The sequence below is a fragment of the Aedes albopictus genome, chromosome 2, assembly GCF_035046485.1.
Source record: "Aedes albopictus strain Foshan chromosome 2, AalbF5, whole genome shotgun sequence".
Taxonomy (NCBI): Eukaryota; Metazoa; Arthropoda; class Insecta; order Diptera; family Culicidae; genus Aedes; species Aedes albopictus.
In genome coordinates this window covers 1,501,494-1,520,729 of record NC_085137.1, presented here as the reverse complement: position 1 = coordinate 1,520,729, position 19,236 = coordinate 1,501,494, and the positions used below count along the sequence as shown (strand labels likewise).

Below are 19,236 nucleotides of genomic sequence, written 5' to 3'. Positions count from 1 at the left end.
AAGAACGTTTTTTTTGAGGAATTTCTAGAGGAATCAAAAATGAATCCTGGTGAAATTATTGACTGAAAAGCTTGATGGAAACTTAGAATGGGTTTTCAAAAGGTTTCTCAAAAGAATTTTGAAGGAGTCTTATCAAAAATCGCAATAGAAATTTTTAGAATAGTTCCCAAAGGAATGCCAGCAAAAATTCCAAAAAGAATCCTTGGGAAAACTCCTACAGTTAATCGATATTAAAGGATTCGTTGGAGGAATTCCAGAAGGATTTTTCGAAAGAATTCCAACAGAACTCTCTTAAATGTTCCTTAAATTATTAGCCAATGGATTCTTTGGAAATTATTAGAAGGAGTTCTAGCATGAATCTCTTAGTAAAACCTTAGAGAAACTCCTTGAAGAATCCTTGCAGAAATTTTACAAAAAAAACGTTGCAGTAATTTTTGAAGGAATGCTTGGAGGATTTTCTAAAGGAATTCTTGGAGAAAAAAATCTTAAGAATTCTTTAAAAGAACGCCAAGGTAATGCCAAGATAAATTCTTGGAGAAATAATTGAGAAATCATCGAAAAATCTATGGACATATACTTAACTTCTGTGGCAAAATCATCATAGGAATATTTGGAGGATCTCCTGAAAGAAACCAACGAATTGTGTTTGAAGAAATTCTAGAAGGACTTCTCTTCTTCTGCGGAATTTCGATGTAATTTATTGGAAGAATACTGGTTCCAAATCAATCATTAGAGAAGTTTTTTTGTATTTTTTTTTCTAGAATTTCTTAAGAATTTTATGGATAATCTTCTAGATGAATCCTCAAAGCTATTATTGATAGAATACCTAGTGAACTTCCTGTGTAAATGTATCGAGAAATACTTGATGAAGATTTTCGGAGACAACATAATTTCTGAAGGAGTGCTTAGAGAAATACTGAATTATATTTTTGTATTATCCAGTTAAAAGATTCTTGAAGACAAATTGTTATTCAAGATTTTTTTGGGAAAACGGTAAAACAATCTTTGAAGGAATTCCTCAAGGATTACTTGGTGCAATTCATAAAAAAAAATTTAAAAAAAATCGTCATAATTCTTAGAAAAAAATCTTAGGCACATTGTCCTAGTAACATTTTTTAGTCAAATAAACTATAAGATGTTCTTAAAACCATCGTAAAACCAAAATAAAAATTATTGGTTTTATGACGGTCCTCAAAACCTTTACAAGAGTAATTGGTCATCAACATGTTACTTGAGCAGAAATCCCCAAAGAAATTCATAAGGGAATACAGAAAGTAATTTTCAACCTTCTTTCAGTCATTTGTCCACCACTGCCAGCATCACGCTAATGCTGAGTACAAAAGTCGAAATTTTTTCAAAGTTTTGTACAAAATACTATAGCGCGATCATTCGAGATCGAGAGTGAAATGCATAGATGTACCATTGTAAAACATGAGTCAGTGGAAATTTCATGGGGTCCACAAATTTGGTTCCTCACTGGGCCCGCAAATTCCTAGCTACGTCACTGTCCATACCATAAATGTTATGAACGATGGTGGCCATTAGCACCTGTAAATGCTGAAGAAAAATGATACTGAGAAATATTAATTCTATGGTTTTGAAAAGCGAAAACTGCTTACATATGACATAAAAATATGATCGTATTTTTTAACAACTGTTCAATTGACACTAACGAATTATCAGTTTTTTTGTTATCAATGGTAGTTTACTTTTTATTTTATTTTTAATTTATTGGAAAACAATAGAAAAATCATTGTTCTTATTTTTATTTCTCTTGGCGTAACGTCCTCACTTGGATAAGTCCTGCTTCTCAGCTACAGCTACTGTTTTCTATAAGCACTTCCACAGCTCTCAGTTAATAGCTTCCTCTGTCAATGATCATTTTGCATGTGTAATCATATTAATGATTTTCTCGAAACTTCGCGATGTACTTTTGGGACGATTCTTCTCTCCTGGTCACTCCGACGGGGCTCAACTTCCTACCACAGATGTCTCTTATCATACATGACATCCTGTCAAAATTTAGAGACGGTTCGATAAAAAAGTTTTGAAAACTTTTTGAACACGATTTTTTTACGTGGAACAAACAATCGCGTAAAAACAGAATTTAGTGTAACATGACTCAAGCAACAATAATATTTATCGTAATAGGCTCCTAAAGTCCTATCGGGATTCTTGTTTTAAACCATAATATATGGTTCAAGAGTACATTTTTACTCATTTTTTGACGTTTTTATTAACCGTAGTTGAAAATATATAATTTTTATTTTTTTAGCCTTTTGTCTCGTCCCTAGCTTATAACACATACTTTGAGTGATTTTTTTTCACAGTGTATGTCAGATAGGAACATTTTTGAAATCCCAGTGCGAAAAATGTCGAGCTCAGTCACACGAGGTTGACCTCAAATGTCAAAGTAGAACTATTTACCATTTTACTTGTTTCGAATTTTCTCATTATTCCTTTGTTTTTCAAGTTCGAGTAAAGTAGAATTTCGATTAGAATACCATGCTTGATCGTATTATTCAATATAAGTGAGATTTCGTCTTTAATTTTAGGACCTTATTTCATTGTAACGAATTGTTTTAAAGTGTATTCGAAAAATAAACTCCTTTTTATTGAAAGCCCATGAGAAGTATACAGGCACTTTTCTAACTGTATGAAAACAACTTAAATTGGTGTTTACTTAAGCTTAGTTTCGAGTTTAAAAGGAATCGCTCAAGAAACTTCTTGAGCGATTCCTGGAAGAAACTTTCTACGGTTTCTTGAACGATTCTGTAACCGATGGTTCCAAAATTGGGACTTGTGACTCTATCACAAAGACTGTTCGCAGTTACCTAGATACGACCCTGTAATATATGCTCCAGGAAAGAGGGTAAGGATCTCACTCTCCCACTTCCAGTATACCTGCGATACCACTCACGCTCAACTCGAGGGGTGTATCAATAGCGGTTTGAACACCGGCTAGAAAAAAATACACTCAGCCGAAAAAGATAGCAATATCCAAAGGCAGGGCAAGAAGCGGCGTAACTCACACGACACGAATGAAAAACCAACAAATTCGGGTTTGTTCGGTTCTTATGAGATTTTCGCTAAGGTCCGTGCTCGGCATGATAGCACTGCTAAGATGAATCTGGTCTGAACTCGCTAGAGAGCAGTAAGTGCGCGTCGCGACTATATGCTCAAGGTCTAGCTGGAATAAATAGTTAAAAACAGTATTAGTAGTGTTAGTGTGTTAAAATAGTATGTACACGTGGGTAGTGTGACAAATCATCGCCACTATACCACACAATACTACGCTAAACATACGATCGTGAAGAAAAAGGTCCATACTAGGGCCTTTTTCTTTGTATTTCGGACCCAGCCATTGTCTACGACGCCATCGCTTTCTGGCAGACAAAGGTCCAGGACGGGACGCGACGCGGCTTGGGCTAGGACAAAGGACACCTAATAGTACCTCGAAGACGCCATCTTGCGATCGAACCCCTCAGTTCGGAATCAGACCGATGTGGATCAACCCCAAACCAGAACCAATCCGGAAAATCCCCGTTGTTAGTAGCCCGACAAGGAACATCGGACTTTCGGAAATTCCGAAGGGCAAAAGTCGCCGAGGTTACCCTATGTCGTCCAGTCTGCACGATAGCTGAGCTGCCGTTCCTCTGTTCGCGGTACCGCACCGTATTACCGGGGACCGCTCCCAGGATATTAGCCACCGATCGTACCACGTAATCGCTAGACCAAACCGCAAGTAACACAAATGTGACGTCACAAGTTTATGTTAATTTGGCCAAAAGTAAACATTGTTATACCTAGGATAATATAGAATTGTATATGTAAACTCGATTGATTTAGTCATTTCAGTGTGTTGAAAATATTACTATCGTTCTGTTTTTGCCCGTTTACCTCCGGATCCGCGAAGGGGTCTTCATGCCTCCCTCCCTGCGCGTTCTTATTGGAATTATTTTCGCAGTGCGGCCTTTGAGCTTTTCTTCCTCATAAGCCGTTGTTAGTAAGTTTGGCTAAACCAAGTTATGCTGGTGGATATGCTCCTAAGTTGAGTTCCCGCTGGAGATAGGTTCATTGAGTGACGTTGTGTGAGCTGTATCGATTCCCCTCCTTCCGACACTGGAGATCAATCTTTCCACGGAGCTTGGCCAGTGGGGTTATAATTCAGACAAGGAATTCCCCATGCATCAAGATAGGCTGAGAAATTCCTTCTGAACTTCAAACAGCCCTTTATTGTAAAAAAAAGGCCGATTTTTGCGTGACATGATTTGTGTATCACCCCTTAGGGAGTTTCAGGGGCGTTTCAGGGGGTCCCAAGAAGTCTCAACGGAGTTCCAGGGGGCTCCAGGGGGGCCTCAGAGGTGCTTCAACGGGTCTCAGGGAGTACTAGAGGAGTTCCGAAAGGGTTTCAGGGGCGTTTCAGAGGAGATCTCAGAGGGGTTTCGGGGGTTCCCGGGGGATCTCAGGAGCGTTTCCAGGATGTCTCAGGGGTATTTAAGAGCGTGTCAAGAGATTTCAGAGGAGTACTTGGAGGTCTCAGGAGCGTCTTAGGGGGTATACTGCGAAGTCTCAGGGAGTTCCAGGAGGTACGTTTGAGGGTATTTCAAGTGAGTTCCAGGAAGACTCAGCGTAGCTTTAGAGGGTCACAAGGGCGTTTCAGGGGGTCTCGGGGGTTTCAGAGGGGCTACTACGTGGTCTCAGGCAAGGTCTCTGAGGCGATACAGGGGATTGCAGGAGGTTTCATAGAGGTTCCAGAACCGACCGTTTATGTGATCGACCTGAGATATGTGATGTATTTCAAGGAGTATACTAAGTACTCCTCTGAAATCTTCCAAAAGTTTATCCGTGTTCTAAAAAGAAAGCTCTCGATAATTCTATATTTTTATTATTAAATACGAACAGTATCGTCTTCCTCCTTCCTTTGAAAAGTTTCCGAAAATTGTTTGCAGTTCGAAAAAGAAAACATTATCATTCCTCTGCGAAATGTTCTAGAATGTTTCAGACTCTTCTATTTCTCATTCCGGAATGTTTAAGAAATGTCTTCGATATTCGTAACAGAATAATTTCGAATGTTCCATTGACTTTTTTTTCAGACGTTTCCTCGATTTCGAAACAGAAAGATCTTGAACATTCTCGCGCCTTTGAGAAGAAAAACATCATTTTCTCATTTTTCAGCTGAAATCAAGATGGCACTGCTAGCAATCGGCCTGTACCACTACCCCTCGTTTTCTGTTAATCGTTCGATTTCGACCTAACAGACCGGAACCCACCTCTGGGGCGACTGCTGCGGTGAGTCACGCACACAACCGTGCAAAGTTTTGTAAGCAAAGCACCACAGATAAGCAGACGTCTTGATTCTTTGGTCCTAATATTATTATTGTGATCGGCATTGGTGGAGTTCAGTTTACCACGCACGTAGTGCTCGTTAATATCGTTTCTGCACTTGCTTCAACATTACCGTTGCTAGATTGCCTTGGTGACCAAATGCAATGTTTTCAGATAAGCGCTTATGTATTCGGTGACGAATCTAGTCGCAGTCGTGGCAGGCGAATTTGTTCAAGTGCTACATCTGCTTATCGGTGGCAGCAGTCCATGCACACACCATCGCAGCGCAGGAAAATCTGCTTGGTTGCGTTTTCTGATACGTCAATCCGTCGACCGTCGTCGGATTCGGATTTCTGCCCAACCAAACTCACTTCGTGTCATCGTCTCAAAGTCTCAAAAAGTCACTGTTCGGGAGGAAAAATTTGTGAAATTTTCGTGGAAATTACGTGCGGATCGGTCGATTCGGAGTGAAAATGTCCAGCGGAACCGGTCCGCGGGTTTGAGTGCTTCGTACCGGCTGGTAGAACCGTTCTCCGTGTAAGTAACCGGGTGAAATATGTTATGTCTCCCGTATGGATCGAACCTGGCTTAGTCTGAGTGGGTTTTTTTTGGTAATGTCCCGTCTGCGGACCATTAATGAATGTGGATAATCTGTGGGGAATCGGTTAGTTTGGGTTTCGTGTCCCGTCCGTCCGTCTGGAAAGTGTCTTTGTGGCAAACAGTGGGGCGGGGTGGAGTGCCCGACAAGAAGACGCGAACGTGGACAAGAATGCCAGACGTGGAGCAAAGAGAAACTGAAAAATGCAAATCTGGATTATGAGAGCTGGAGAATCGATTGTGGAATGCGTTTTTACTGAGTATGTGATCCGGATCATCCGAAAGGTGGCGGTGCGTAAGTAGAAACCGGGAATTTCCAACGGGACATGCGACATTAGCTGCAAAACGGTACTATGTGGGCGTATCTTTCAAAACGGTTGATGGGGGGTGGAGGTGTGGGTGATTATCTGGCAGATGGAAAATCACACAAAAAGGGGTGGGCAAAATGGAGCTCCGCAGACGGTCATTTCGCCCCGCTGCTGGCTGTCCCGTTGCTTCACGTTGTCGTCGTTGTCGTCTGGCCTCTCGATTGCATCTCTCTGTTATGAAATGTTATTTTAAGGATTCCGAATAAAGTTAGCTTACTTTGACGTGGATACGGTACAGGTTCAATATTTACATTCCATTAGCGTCTGAGGGGATCCAAGAAGGCGTATGAAGGATGCCTAACGATCAGGGATGCCAGGTGAAATTTTCGAATGTCTTCGCAAGGCACGTTGAAATGTCTTCACATGTCTTCACACACCATATTATGCTTTTGCTTGGAATCCGAAGTGACCGGCGGTGCGAAAATTGATTTTTAACCTACTTAGAAATGTCGCAACTCAATTTGGATTAGTGCATATTAAAGCTCTGAATAAGCTTAATGATGCGCAACAGAAAAAATTAATTCAAATTTACTTCGCAGCTGCAACTTCGCATGTGCTTCAAGCGACGACTTCGATTTGGTGGTGCGACGATAATATTGTGGCTTTGGTATAAAACTAATGTTAAAAATCAAAATTTATGCTATGTTCTCACTGCGCTCTATAATGCGTGATGACCTTAATGATGACATCTTATATCAAGAAAGGCGTTGTAATTCCTCCAAGAGTCTGAAATCCCTTCAAGAGTTTCTTCTGGGATTCCTCCAGTTTTTTTTGTGATTCCTGACAAAGCTTCATAACTAATTTATTAAGTTCACCGGGAAGTCTCTTCAGACATTCCTACAGAAGTACCTCGGGAATTACTTTCCAAGTTTCCAGATATACTTCTCCAGGAGTCTTCGAGAAATTCTCCAGAAGTCTTCCAGCAATAATGCATGGTTTCCTCTGGATTTCCCTCGAATATTTCAAGGGTTTTCCAAAAATTCCTCAAGAAGTTCCTCGGATTTATTTCTATTTCAGAATATCCTCGTGAATTCATCCAGGAATCCCTTGGAAATTCCACCATCAGTTCTTTAGAAATTCCTGCAAAAAATTCCAGGCAATTTCAACAAAAGTCCCAGAGAGTGTAATGTATCTTGGAGCTCTAAGGAAATTCCTCAATGAGTTTCATGGAAATTTCTCCACGAGTCTTAGAAAATTTCTCCAGGAATTTCCCGGAAATTGCTTCATAAATTCCCCAAGAATATTACGGAAATCCCCTTAGAAGCAACCGAAGTATTGCTGCAGTAATTATGGTAGAGTCCCTCCGGGGTTTCCCAGGGAAATTCTCAACAATTTTTTTATTAACTACATAAATTATCCGGAAATTTCATCTACAACTTCCATGAAATTTACTTCAGAAGTCTTCCGAATACTCCTCCAGCAATAATGCATAATTCCTCGGGTTTATATCCAAGAGTTTCTCAAAAAAAAAAAAAATCCGGAAATTCTTCCAGAAGATCCTCAGGAATTCATTCTTGAGCTCATAAGAAATTCCTCAAAGAGTTCTTCGGGAATTCCTCCAGAAGATAATTGGGAATTTCTGCAGTACGTTCTCGGATATTCCTTTAGAAGTTCCTCGGGAATTCTTCCAGAAGTGTCTGGGGAATTCTTCAGGAAATTTTCGAGAATTCTTCCACAATTTCTTTTTGAATTCTTCCAGGAGTTTTACGGGAGCTCTTCCAGAAGTATTTCGGGAATTCCTACAGGAGATCCGCGGGAATTCCTAGTAGAAATCCTCGGGAAGATTCCTCCAGGAGTTCTTTGGGAACTCCTCCAGGAGTTCTTCGGAAATTCCTCCAGAAGTTCCTCAGGAATTTTTCCAGAAATTCCTCGGACTTTCCTCTAGGAATTCTTCGGGAATTCCGCCATGAGTTCTTCGGAAAATTTTTACAGGAAATCCACGGGGAGTTTCAGGAGTTTCATGGAAATTTCTCAAAGAGTCCCCGAGAATTTCTTCAGGAATTTCCCAGGAAATTCCCTCCAGAATTTCCATGAAATTTACTTCAGAAGTTCATCAAGAACTCCTCCAGCAATTATGAATGGGTCTCTCCAGGTGTTCCCTAGTACTTTTCGTGGTTTTTCTCAAATAATTCCTTAAGAAGTTTCTCGTATTTATTTCCACGAATTCTACAAAGAAATCCGAAAAATCATCCAGGAGTTCCACGGGTATTCCTCCCGGAATCTCTCGAAAATTCCTCAAGTATATCCTCGGAAATACCTCCAAAAGATCCTCGGGAAATCGTCCTGGAGTTCATCGGAAATTTCTCCAGGAAGTCCTCGGGAATTCATGCAGGAGTTCCTCGAGAATTATTCAAGAAGATCTTCGGGTAATCCTTCAAAAAGATCTTCGGGTAATTCTCCAGAAGATCCTTAGGGATTCCTCCTGGAAATCGTCAGTAGTTCCTCCAAGATTTCCTCAGAAATTCCTCCAGAAATTCCTCGGGAACTCAACCTCGGGAATTCCTCCATAAGTTTCCAAAAATTCCTCCAAGAGTTCCTAAGAAATTTCGTCAGGAGTAACTGGAGGTATCCATAGGAACATCCAGTTGAACTTCTGATAAACTCCTGAATGTCCTCCTCCGTGGAAGTTTCCCCGAGAAAATGCTAGAGGGATTCTCAAGGATCTCCTGGAGAAATTCCCAAGGAGCTCTTGGAGAAATTCCCAAGGAGCTCTTGGAGAAATTCCCAAGGAGATCTTGGAGAAATTCCCAAGGATATTCTTTAGGAATTCTCGAGAAGCTCCTGGAGGTCTATCCGTGAATTTTCTGGAGAGATTCCCGAAGAACTCCTGGAAGAAATCGCGAGGAACTCGTGGAGAATTCCCTAGGTACTCCTGGAGGAATTCCCGAGTATTTCGTAAAGGAGATCTTAGAAGAATTCCCAGGTAATCTCCTGGAAGAATCTCCATGGAACTAGTGGAGAAATTCTTGAGGAACTCCTGGTAGAATACCTGAGGAACTCCTGGAAGAAGAACTCCTGGATGAATTCTTGAGAAACTCCTGGAGGAATTCCCGAGGAACTCCTGGAAGAATACCTGAGGAACTCCTGGATGAATTCTTGAGAAACTCCTGGATGAATTCTTGAGAAACTCCTGGAGAAATTCCCGACGAACTCCTAGAGGAATTCCCGAGGAACTCCTGGAGAAATTCTCGAGGAGCTCCTAGAGGTATTCGCGAGAAGTTCATGAAGGGATTTACAAGGAACCCCTGAGGTACTCCTGGAGGAATTCCCGAAGAACTTCTGGAGCAATTCCCGATGAACTCCAGGAAGAACTCCCGAGGAACTTTTCCTCCTTCCGAGGAATACATGAAGGAATTTCCTGGGAACTACTAGAGGAGTTCCCAAGGCACTTGTGAAGAAATTCTCGGCAAACTCCTGGAGAAATTCCCGAGAAACTGTAGGAATCTGTAAGTTTTTATCAACAAAAATTGAAACGCATTTCAACTGAAATTGTTCCAAGATTTGAATTATTGGGGTGGATCAAAAATATAAATACTATTTTTAAGCTTTCAAAAGTCTCCAAAGTCTTCACATTATTTGAAATGTCTTCAATATGTCTTCACAAAAATAAATGTCTTCACAGAAGTTCAAATGTCTTCACATTGAAGACATGTCTTCACATCTGGCATCCCTGCTAACGATACATATTTTTTTATATCGATGTTGATGTTTTTGATAGTGACACACTTGTTTCTTTCATCAGAACCGTAATCGGTCCCAAATAAGTATTTTAGGCATTATGTAAAAGAATGTGTTGCATTTTGTCACTATCCAATTTCGTCAACATATAATTTCGTTTTTATCAATACCATTCCATCACTATTTTCCCTTGAACACTTGATAATCGAGCCTTTTATTTTTTATTTTATTTTATTACCTTAGGGCATCTTCCAATCCGATTCCATCTGGGGATTCCTCCAGAATTTTCTTCTGGCAATTCTCCAGGAACTTTCTTCTGGAGATTATTGCAGAACACATTTCTTTTTCCTTCAGTAGCTACTGCTGGAGACTTTGTATGTATTCGATTTCTTAATATCTTCTGCAAATATCGCCTGGAAATCTTTCAGATATTCTTTTTAGAAATACAGAATAGAATTTAAGTCTGTTAGAAGTTAGATCATTTGTGGAACAAGAGCTTAGACTGGTATCCGGAAATTAGATCTAGATATTTATTCAGTACTAGCTGTCCCGGCAAACTTTGTCTTGCCGTCTTGTGGTGGTTTGAAAATTGTTGAACTCAAAATAGCACCGCACTCTAGATTGGTTTCATTTTCGATCATGTTGATTTCCTTCCCAGCTCATGAAAAAGCAGTACTATATCAATTTCAATTTTCCTACTTTTCTAGTTGATTTTCGTAACTTTCGTAACACAGCCACCACGAATACGAACCGAAACGTGCAAGAGTCATCCTGATCGGTTCAGCCGTTCTTGAGTTTTGTTGCCTCAAAGAAACTTCGAACTCATCTATACAGGGTGTTAGGTTCCTGAGTGCAAACTTTTTAAAGGGTGATAGAGGACCATAAATGGTGAAAAAAATTGTTCTACGCATATGGTCAAATCTCAACCGTTACGTAGCTATTGAACTTCCCATGTTTTTGACTCTTATTGCCTTAACTGGCAATAACTTGAAAATGGTTAAACTTATCGAAGTTTTTTTACCCTTATTCGAAAGATTATTGAATTTTCTATAAAATGGCATCTTTGAATCGATTGGTTTAGTTGAATAATTAAGTTTTCCAGCGCAAAATAGCAAAAAATAGTGTATTTTTATTGGTTTTTGTCAATTATCTTTGAAACATGCGTAATAAATTAAAATTCTTTCTTTGGCAAAGTTGTGGCCCCTGTTACAATCTACAATTCGTTCTTTGACATCAAACTTCTAGCTCTTATCGTTTTCTTGCAATTTTGATTTAAATGTGCAGCACAATGCGCAAAAAAGTGCTTTCCATGAAAGTTGCAAATTTATGACCTGAAATGCGATGTTAAAATCGAAATTGAAAGAAAACGGTAAGAGATAGAAGTTTGATTTCAAAGGACGAATTGTAGAGTGGAGCAGGGGCCACAACTTTGCCAAAGAAAGAATTTTAAATTATTACGCATTTTTCAAAGATAATTGACAAAAACAAATTAAAACACACAACTTTTAAGCTATTTGATCTAGAAAACTTAGTTATCTAACTAAACCAATCGGTTCAAGGATGCCATTTGATAGAAAATTCAATAATCTTTCGAATTAGGGTAAAAAAACTTCGATAAGTTTGACCATTTTCAAGTTATAGCCAGTTAAGGCAATAAGAGTCAAAAACATGGGGAGTTCAATAACTACGTAACGGTTGAGATTTGACCATATGCGTAGAACAATTTTTTCCAGCATTTATGGTCCTCTATCACCCTTTAAAAAGTTTGCACTCAGGAACCTAACACCCTGTATATATAAAAATGAGTTTGAAGTCCCTTTGAGGCAACAAAACTCAAGAACAGGTGGATCGATCAGGGTCACTCTTGCATGGTTTGATTCGTATTCGTGGTGGCTGTGTTTATAAGTAGTAAAAGTTAAGAAAATCAATTAAAAAAGTAGGAAAATTGTGAAATTACTGATTTTTTATGATTTGGGGAGAAATTCAACACGATCGAAATAAAACCAATCTAGAGTGCGGTGCTACAATGACCTCAACAGTTGTCAAACCACCACAACCGGGCAAGACAAAGTTTGCCGGGACAGCTAGTTTTTATATACATACTAGCTGTCCCGGCAAACGTCGTACTGCCTGCCTACTGTGTTTTTTGACATGCAGCTCCATAGGGACGTCCCCGGCGAAGTCATCTGTATGGGAGCCCCCCGTTCCAGAGACCGGAGAGGTCCCGCACCAAGCTAAGAACCTTCCCCGGCCCCATAAATACCCACATACAAAATTTCACACCGATCGGTCCAGTAGTTTCCGAATCCATAGCGGTCAGACAGACAGACAGACCGACAGACAGACAGAAATTCATTTTTATATATATAGATAGAACATCGTGTATGTATAGAATATAACAGAACAGAGCTTCTAACAGAACATGCTTTTCACATGAGAAATAAACAGTTTGTGTTAGAATTGTCCGAACAAATTTTATTTATGGTTTCCTTTTTTTTTTTTTTCTTAACAGCCTTTCATAATAGTGTACAATTCCTGGAGAATTCTCTGGAGGAATCCTTGAAGGGATCCCTGGGTTCTTTTAATAATGCGTGTATAAACTCCGTGTGGATTATTTCCTGGATAAAGTCCTGGATAAATTGCCATTGTTATTTCTGGAAAATTTTCAGGTAGAACCCCTGGAGGGAGAATTTCTGGAGAAATTTGTCCAGGAATCCCTAGTGGAATTTATGAGGTATCTAGAGAAATACCTGCAGGAATTCCTCGAGGAATCCTTGAGAAATCTCCAGACGAACTCCTGGAGGAATCCCTGCAGAAATTCCATTAGGAATTTCTGGAGGAATTCCAGGAAAAAATCTTGGAGGAATATCTGGATGAATTATTGGAGGAATCATCATAGGAATTCCTGGATGAATCTCTGGAAAAATCTTTAGAGGAATCCTAGAAGGTATTTGTGGTACATATCTTGACCTATTCCTGATGGAATTCCTGGAGGAAATGCTGGCGGTATTCCTGGAGGGATCCCTTGAGCCAATTCCTGAAGAAATCTCTGGAGGAATCCTTGGAGGAAATGTTGGAGGAGAATTTTTTAGAAAAAATCCTCAAGGAAACCCTGGGTGAATTCCCGGAGAAATTCCTGGGAAAACTCATGGAGGAATTACTGGAGAAACTCTTGAAAGAATTTCAAAAAGGAATCCCCGGAGGATATTCTGGATCAATTCCTGGATCAATTCCTGGATCAATTCTTGGGGTAATTCCTGGAGGTATTCTTGGTGGCAATCTTGGAGGAAATTCCTGGATGAAATCCATAATTCCTGAGGTAAATTCTGCAGGATTTCCTGGGGTAATTCCTGGTAGAATTCTTAAAGGTATTCCTGGAGGAGTCCCAGAAATAAATCCTGAGGGAATGCCTGGATGAATCCCTGGAGGAATCCCTATACAAATCTCTGGAGGAATGCCTGGAGGTATTTCTAAAAGAATTCCTGGAGGAGTTCCTAAAAGAATTCGTGGAGGAAGTCCAAGAGCAATCCCTAGAGGAATTCCTGATGGAATGCCTGGAGGAGCTCCTGAAGGAATTCCAGTAGACATACCTGAGAGATTATCTGGAGAAATCTCTAGAGAAATTCCTTGAGCTATCTTCTAAGGAATTCCTGGTGGAATCTCTAAAGTTATCTCAAGAGGAATTTCTGGAGGATTTTTTTATAAAATCACTGGTGATCTTTCAGGAAGAATCCCTGCAGGAATTCTTTGACAAATCCCTGAAAGAATTCCTGGAGGAGCTCCTGGATGAACCCCTGGTGGAATCTCTAGAGGAATTGCTTGAGGTATATCTAGAGAAATACCTGGAGAAATTTCTAGAGGAATCTCTGGCGGACTTTATAGAGGAATTCCTGGACGAATCCCTGTAGGATTTTTTAGACGAATCCCTGAAGGAATTCACAGAGGAATCCTGGAACAACTCCTGAAGGAATTTCTGGAGGAATCCCAAGAAGAATGCTTGGAGTCATTTTTGAAACAATTCCAAAAGTTTTTCCGTTTTTCCTGTAAAAATCACAGAAGGAATTTCTGGGTGAATTTCTGAAGAAACCCCATGACGAATTCCTAAGGGAATCACAGGATAGTTTTCTTAGCGAATTCCTGGAAAAATTTCTATAGAAATCGCTGAATAAAAATTTAAAGAAATCCATGTCTGCAATAATTTCTAGACGAATAATTTAAAAAACAATTGGATGGACTCCTAAAGGAAAACATGATTGTAAGGTTAGCGTAAGATAAACCTAGTTAACATCCAGTGCAATTCCCCCGGATACTTTGATCAGGATTTTGTCAAAGATTCTGATATGCATACTTTCAGATTCAGATGCTACTACATAGAGTCTTTCATAAGTCTTCATTTGAGAAGTTATGGATTCCCCAATGAATGTTCCGCTCACTCATTTTCTTCCATTTTGAGCATTTGTTCCCATCTGTTATCATAATCCCACATGCTTGACTAATGAAAAGTTCAAGCTTCTATTAAGACATGCTTCTTATCTGAGAAACACACCGTTCGTGTTTTATTTGCCTGTATAAATGTAATTTTTGGTCGATTTTTATGTGACGGTCCACTCTTTCGTAACAGTTTAATGCGAAAGAATAGCCTATTTTTAAAAGAAGGAAAAATCTTTGATAAACTATGCAGTATGGTTCCTAACCAACTATTTATCAGTGTTAAATTCTACCACAGAGTTAATTTAGGGTTACTCAGATCTCTGTAAAGATTCCTAACTAATTACTAATAGCGTTGCACGGGAAATCGTTAGAAGATATGTTAGGTCAACTACTGCGTTCGCCACTTTCTATATCACACGGCTGTTTTTAGGTTGCCTGTGAAGAGACCTTCACCACAAATTTAACCGGGATGACAAAGTGGGCTGGCATTAACTTAACGGTGTCTTGAATGTGGAAATGTTGGCTATGCTAAGAACCTTCCCCGGCCCCAAAAGTACCCACATACAAAGTTTCACGCCGATTGGTTCAGTAGTTTCCGAATGCATAGCGGTCAGACAGACACACAGACAGACAGACGGAAATTCATTTTTATATATATAGATATAGCTTCCTAGAAGAAACTCCTTAAGGAATTAAATTAACCCTGAAGGTTTATCATAAGGAAATCTCGAAGATTTTTAAAAGATTTCTTCAAGGAACTTCTGAAAGATTCCCAAAAGGAACTACTGGAGGATTTTCAGAAGAAACTTCTGGAGGATTCCTCGAAATATCTCCTAAATGATGTCTATAAGAAAGGAGATCTCCCAAAAGGAACCTCGGAGAGCAACTCTTTCCCAGAATAAACTCCTATAAAAATTTTAGAAGAGAAAAATATTGGTGAAATAAAGAGAGAATACAGCAATATCTTGTGGATACACAAAATTGAAGTTCCAGCAGAAACTCTTGCTGCACAAATACCAAAAAAAAAACTCCTACAGGAATTCTACAAAAGAACTCAAGAAATTTTTGAGTGAGTCAAAAAAGGATTTTCTGGAAAAATATCAAAAGAAACTCTTTAAAGAATCCCAGATGATGAAATCATAGGATTTTTCTTGCAGAAATCCATGAATCTCTTCGGGGGTGGGGAACCACAGAAGAAACTTCTTTAGGAATCTTATAAAACAATTTAGAGGAATATCAGAAAACAAGGCCTTGGAAGAATTCTCGTAAGAAAATCTACACGCTTAGTTTTTATTACCGAACTCGGTTTGATTTTCAAACGAATTTCATCGGTTGCAGATCAAAAACCGAGTACTTCGGTATATTTGTGAAATTTTAATAATTGTACTCAATTGAACCGATGTTCGGTTCGTCTCGCAACTTTCTTAGCTTCAACCGATTATTTCGGTTAGTTTGACATTAGGGATGATACACAATATTCAACGAACACTCGGTAAGTCTATATTCAACCGAACAGCCAACCGACCGTCCAGCAGATAAAAACTCGGTTCAAATTCAACCGAGTTCGGTACAATTTTCTAAGTATGTAATAAATCGGCGAAACTTTTGTAGAAATTTTGGAAGAAACATTTTCAAGGTATTTCAAGAGGATGCCTTGGTTGAAACCCAGAACGGTTTTCTTAATGAATTCCGATTACTGGTGAAATTCGTGAAGGAATCTTTAAATAAACTCCAGAAGGAATAAAAAAGGGATATTTGGGTTAATCCGAGAAGAAACTCTTGAAAAAATCCCTTGGTTCAAACTTTCTCTCTTCGAAAAAATCTCATCGAATGATGGAATAAAACTCCGGGAAAAAAAATACGAAATTCATCAAAACACCTTACGAATGCTATAACTACAACTTATGGATGCCATAAGAATACCTTTTGAAAATTGATCTTGCTTGTTATAACAAACTTCACTTATGAAAAATGCAAACAAAAATCTGAAAATGATGCAGACTTGAATCGTTCCATTAACGTCGGGATCACTGAGCTCGTGTTTAATCCACACGGCTACCGACACATGGGCTGTGAGACGATTCTACTTCGTCGGTGATTCTACGTCATAGAGCGACCATATGAAATTCATTCTGAAAATTATGAATTATTTAAAGGCCGTTTCATAGGTTAACCCTCTACTTCCCATGGTTGCTCTAGAGCACCATCGATTTTCGACGAACTCGAGACAAACGGAATTAGATGCATATGATGCAATAGTTTTTTAGAATATGACTAGCTGACCCGACGTGGCTAGCCACGTTTTCACAATCCCGAGAATTATGACGAAGGCTTAAAAATGTTGGTATGCATTTTTTGCTTATCTACAACTTTATTCAGAAACCATATTTATTCCTCTGAAGTGTTCAAGTATTTCCTTCTTCTTAATCTCTTTGCAATGTAATGCTCCAAAAACTTCTCCGAATTCTAAACAGAAAGTTTTTAAATATGCTATTACTTGTGAAAATACTCGAACATGTATGTTTGGTCTGATTCCTACGAAGAATGTTCGAGAATGTTCATGAATCTTCGATTTCATCTCCTGATTCGCACAGGAATGTTCTTATTTTTTTTAAATTAGAAACAGAAAGCTTCTAAATATTCCATTATTTATCGAAAATTCACGAACATTTTTAGTATTTCCTGCATCAGAGAAAAACATGCGTATCTTTATCTTCTTCTCGTTCCTCTTCTCCAACTTCTTCGCCCACGAAAGTTATAGAAATTTCCTTTAATTCGAAACAAAAAGTTTGCGAATATTTAATTTATTATGGAAAGTTTTGAAATACGCCTGTCATTCCTTCGAAATATGTCCTAGAATATATTCATTTCCTTATTTTAGTTCCGGAAAATTTCTTCCAATAATGAAAAAAGCATATTGATTCCTTCAAGAAGATTCTAGGATGTTCCAGAAACTTATTTTTCTTCTTGATGAAGTTTTTTTTTGTATTCCAAGCCGAGAATTTTCATTATGTTTGGAAAACTCTTGAACATTTATATAAATAGTATTTTCATCACTCCGGGTTATGCGCAATGTTCTAGAATATTGTTCTTCTCTTCTGCTTCTTCCTCTTTGCCCAGGAAAGTTAGAAAAATGTCTTCATATTTTAAACAGAAACCTCTCGAATTACATTGACGTTCTGGTAGGAAAGGAGTTTCTTCGAATTCAATTCTTCGACTTCGATTCGACTTCAATCTCGAACACTCAGATCATTATGAAATTCAAATAACTCAACGTACAGATGGGTAAATTATTGGTTAAATTGGAAGAAAAAATCCACAGCTCAGGTGAGATTTGAACTCACGACCCTTATTCGCTAGACAAGTGCTTTACCAACTAAGCTACCGAGCCAATTAATGACCCGACAACTTAGTTGTCATAAGGTTCAATTCTAATCTCATCGATCTATATCATCTTCCCCTAAACCGCAAATATAACCATCTCTGTTGTACATATGTACGAAGAGCGAAAGCGATTACGATACCTCTACGTAGTTACCAGTCGTATCAAATAGAATGCGAACGACGCGTTTGATCGCCTTCCAGGTAGCATTGTTCTTCCTCTACAAGTGGTTGAGGAAGCGTTGCCTGTACGATAGGCAAACAGTTTCAAACAATAAACAAATCACTTTCGCTCTTCGTACATATGTACAACAGAGATGGTTCTATTTGCGGTTTAGGGGAAGATGATATAGATCGATGAGATTAGAATTGAACCTTATGACAACTAAGTTGTTGGGTCATTAATTGGCTCGGTAGCTTAGTTGGTAAAGCACTTGTCTAGCGAATAAGGGTCGTGAGTTCAAATCTCACCTGAGCTGTGGATTTTTTCCCAATTTAACCAATAATTTACCCATCTGTACATATGTACGTTGAGTTATTTGAATTTCATAATTTGACCACACGGATTGGTATTACCGAAAATTTGCACTTCAAGTGACTCAGATCATATCATGCTGGCCTCACCGAAATATACGTGAAATATTTCAGTCAAACTTTGCTAAGCGTGACGGGAGGACAGATAGACAACACCTGGATTCATATGTCGGTTTTGATCTCCTTAATTTAGATTTAGAAAATGTTCATCCCTTAAGGAGATTCTTGAGCATTCTGGAATAACATTTTCCAGAAGTTTCCTCAGAAGCCATTGTAAATATGCGCAACATTTCACTCAGCAATGGACTCATCAGAAGCGCCAGAAGGTACACCACCATGTATTCAGAAATGAAAAACGCTAGAAAGTATACTTCCAAGTACACACTTTTAACTGTTACAGGATTCTAATCCCAGAAATGGTAAGAAACTGCTCAGGATCTGCGAATTTTTCATTTCATTTCAGTCACCGTGAATGAATGTTCGGAGCGCATACAGCCGAGTAGTAAACTCGCGGGTATTGAACAAACTTAAGCTGAGGGTGAGAGAACTTCCAGAGCCTTCCGGAAAGTTCTCGAAAATTAAAGTAGTTTAATATTTCAAAACATTCCAGAACGTTCTTCCTTTTTTCTGAAACTTTCAGTAATTTTCACAAAATTAGAGCAATCTGAGAAGCATGCTCTGTTCCAATTGGGACGTTATGCCAAAAAGAAGAAGAAGATGTTTCATAATATTGCATCTTCTTTCTGGAGCGTCCAGAAACTTCTAGAAGGTCTCGAATTTTTAAGAAATTCAATACTCCGGAACATTCTAGAACCTTCTTCTTCTTTTGTAACTTTCAGTAACTTCCAGAAAGTTCTTGGAATTTTTAGAATATTAATGTTCCAGATCATTCCAAAAAGTTCTTTTTATTATTTCTGAA

At 38.9% G+C, this 19,236-nt stretch overlaps 1 protein-coding gene across 2 annotated transcripts in view; it reads left to right on the top strand.

The window, feature by feature from the left end:
- The first annotated feature begins 5,635 nt into the window (after positions 1–5,635).
- Positions 5,636–19,236, top strand: part of LOC109411726 (fibronectin type-III domain-containing protein 3a) — a 156,941-nt gene continuing 143,340 nt past the window's right edge. For both annotated transcript variants that reach the window (XM_062848987.1, XM_062848988.1), the window contains exon 1: positions 5,636–5,865. The gene's annotated coding sequence lies outside the window, so the exon portion shown is untranslated. The remainder of the gene's footprint in view (positions 5,866–19,236) is intronic.